Source organism: Tachyglossus aculeatus, chromosome 3 (genome assembly GCF_015852505.1).
Source record: "Tachyglossus aculeatus isolate mTacAcu1 chromosome 3, mTacAcu1.pri, whole genome shotgun sequence".
NCBI lineage: Eukaryota > Metazoa > Chordata > Mammalia > Monotremata > Tachyglossidae > Tachyglossus > Tachyglossus aculeatus.
The window spans coordinates 37,856,339-37,859,956 of record NC_052068.1 but is presented as its reverse complement, the minus strand read 5'-3'; the positions used below and the strand labels follow the sequence as shown (position 1 = coordinate 37,859,956).

At 43.6% G+C, this 3,618-nt stretch overlaps 1 non-coding gene across 1 annotated transcript; it reads right to left on the bottom strand.

Annotated features, from left to right (window-relative positions):
• Positions 1–2,117: 2,117 nt before the first annotated feature.
• On the bottom strand, positions 2,118–2,254 carry LOC119926380. Its single transcript, XR_005450261.1, has one exon. It is a non-coding gene; the product is annotated as a small nucleolar RNA SNORA7 (small nucleolar RNA).
• Positions 2,255–3,618: the final 1,364 nt, after the last annotated feature.

Genomic DNA, 3,618 nt, shown 5'->3' with positions numbered 1-3,618 from the left:
CTGTAAAATGGGGATTAAGACTTTGAACCCCAAGTGGGACAACCTGATTGCTTTGTATCTACTTCAGCACTTAGAACACTCTTGGCACATAGTAAGCGCTTAACAAGTACCATCATTATTATAGAGAAGCAATATGGTGCAGTGGATAGAGCATGGGCCTGGGAGTGAGAAGGTCATGGATTCTAATCTTGGCTTCACCACGTGTCTGCTATGTGACCTTGGGCAAGTTGCTTGACTTCTCGGTGCCTCAGTTACCTCATCTATAAAATGGGGATTGAGACTGTGAGTCCCACGTGGGACAGGGATTGTGTCCAACCTGATTTGTTTGTATCCACCGCAGCACTTAGTACAGTGCCTGGCATAAAATAAGTGCTTAATAAATTCCATTAAAATTTTTTTTCTCACTCTCCTTCAGGTGGGCTAGGGACTGTGTCTGATCTGATTATGTTGTATCAATTCCAGCACTTAGCACAGTGGTTGGCACTAAGTGCTTAATCAGTACCATTATTATTATGGTAGATTTTTTAAAAATTCCGATTATTAATTTTTTAAAATCAATTTATAGAAGAATGACCAATAGTCAAATTCATTCATTCATTCAGTTCTTATCTATTGATCGCTTACTGTGTGCAAAGCATTGTATTAAGCGCTTGGGAAAGTACAGTACCACAATAAACAGTGACATTCCGTAGCCACAATGAGTTTACAATCTAGGCGGGGCAGGGAAGCAGACATTGATACAATTAATAAAATTACAGTTATGTAAATAAGTGCTGTGGGGCTGGGATGGGGGAAAAGCAAAGGGAGCAAGTCAGAGTGATGCAGAAGGGAGTGGGAGATGAGGAAAGTTGGGGCTTAGTCAGGGAAGGCCTCTTGGAGGAGATGTGCCTTCAGTAAGGCTTTAAAGGAGGGGAGAGTGATTGTCGGATTTGAGGAGTGATGGCATTCATTCATTCAATCGTATTTATTAAGCGCTTTCTGTGTGCAGAGCACTGTACTAAGCACTTGGGAAGTACAAGTTGGCAACATATAGAGACGGTCCCTACCCAACATTGGGCTCACAGTATAGAAGGGGGAGACAGAGAACAAAACATATTAATAAAATAAAATAAATAGAATAAATATGTACAAATAAGAGGCAGGATTGGGCTAGGGGTCAGCAGCAAGACAGGTGAGATCGAGGCAGAGTGAGAAGGTTAGCACTAGAAGAGTGAAGTGTGTGGGCTGGGTTGTAGAGGGAGAGAAGGGAGGTGAGGTAGGAGGGGGTGAGGTGATGGAGAGCCTTGAAGCTGAGAGTGAGGAGTTTTTGTTTGATAAGGAGTTGGATAGTCAACCGCTGGATTTTTTTGAGGAGCAGGGTGACACGTCCTGAACGTTTTTGTAGAAAAATGATCCGGGCAGCAGAGTGAAGTATGGACTGGAGAGGGGAGAGACAGGAGGCTGGGATGTCAGCAAGGAGGCTGATTCAGCAATCCAGACGGGATAAGATGAGTGATTCAATAAGAGGCAGTGGATCTCTGAGCGGAGGAGTGGAGATGATGCCCGAGTCAATTAGTCAATAAACCAATCGTATTTATTGAGCAATTACTGTGTGCAGAACACTGTACTAAGTCCTTGGGAGAGTACAGGGTCATAATGGAATGCTAATTTTCCAAACTAATTGTAATGGAGGTTCCCGTGGAGAATTTGTATAGTTCTTCTGCCTAACCCTGAACTCGATTTACCCCCAAAGCACGGAAGAGACTCCCTCCCTGCAGGACCTCCAAGCCATCCAGCCCACTGAGATGGTGGGGAAGAGGTGAAGAATTCAAGACCTTGAAAGCATCTCGAAAGTCACCTGTCAAATCCTCTGCCTCCAGGCTGGAGGGTGAGTATGGCATCTATCATAGGTCTTGTCTTGTATTATGCCATCGAGTTGTTTCCGACCCATAGCGATACCACGGACACATCTCTCCCAGAATGTCCCGCTCTCTAGCTGTAGTCGTTCTCGTTGTGTATCCTTAGAGTTTTCTTGGTAAAAATATGGAAGCAGTTTATCATTGCCTCCTTCCGCACAGTAAACTTGAGTCTCCGCCCTCGACCCCTATGCCTCCGCTGCCCAGCACAGGGGTGTTTTGACTTGTAGCAGATTGCCTTCCACTCGCTAGCCACTGGCCAAGCTAGGAATGGAATAGTTAAACCTTTGTGTGACTCTACCTCCATAGCCGAGACTGGTAGAGTACTGAAAACTCTCCAGGTGCGACCCTGAGAGAGGCTAGCGTAGGTAGTTTTTTTGTTTCCTTAAGGATCCCCAGCAGTGGAAATTCTACAGTCCCCCTGAACAGCCTATTCCAGTGTCTTTCTCCATGAAATCAGAAATGATCTTTCTTATTTCCATCTCAGTTCTTCCATGCTGTAACAAAGTCCATTTCCTTAGGTCTCTATGAAGTCACTTAATTTCTCTGTGCCTTACTTTCCTCATCTAGACTATAAGCTCATTGCGGGCAGGGAATGTGTCTGTTATATTTTTATGTTGTACACTCCCAAGCACTTAGTAAAGTGTTCTGCACCCAGTAAATGATTGATGACTGACTGACTAATGGATTGAGTCCTTCTGCGACTAGAAGACAGTGATAAAGGCTTGTCCCCCGTTCCTCTTAGCCGCCTTTTCTTCAAACTAAACAACCCCAGATCCTCGATCAGTAGCTTCGCATAGTTGTCTTTTCTGTTCCTTTCATCATATTTGTTGCCCTGGAATGGATCCTCCCGTTTTTCTGTAAACTGACTAATAGCGGTAGTTTATTTTTGTGGCCGTCTCCCCTGCTAGATTGTAGACTCCTTGAGGGCAGGAATTCTATCTGGAAGCAAGGTGGCTTAGTGGAAAGAGCCCGGGCTTGGGAGAATGTGGGTTCTATTCCCATCTCCACTGCTTGCCTGCTGTGTGACCTTGGGCAAGTCACTTCTCTATGCTTCAGTTACCTCATCTGTAAAATGGGGATTAAGACTGTGAGCCCCAAGTGAGACAACCTGACCACCTTGGATCTACCCCAGTGCTTAGAACAGTGCTTGGCACAAGTAAGCTCTTAACAAATACTACTATTATTATTATTATTGTCTACTAACTCCATTATACCCTCCCAATGACTTAGTATAATGCTCTGCACAGAACAAGTGTTCAATAAATACTACTGATTAATTAATTGCTAGCTGACCCGTCCCTGCCCCTTCCATGTCCCATTATCTGGAATCATATACCACCCTCACCTCAAATGCATACCTGGTTTTACTCTCATTACCCTCATCTATCTCATCTATTTATCAACATATAGAGAGGTCCCTACCCAACAGCAGGCTCACAGTCTGAAAGGGGGCTCACAGTCCATCATTCATTCAATCATATTTTTTGAGCACTTACTGTTTGCAGAGCACTGTACTAAGTTCTTGGAAAGTACAGTTCAGCAACAAATAGAGACAGTCCCTGCCCACAATGGGCTCACAATCTAGATGGGGGGAGATAGACATTAAAAAAAAACAACAGGCATCAATATGAATAAATGGAATTATAGATATATATACACATCATTAATATAAATAAATAGAATTATAAATATGTAAATATGTACACAAGTGATTTGGCAT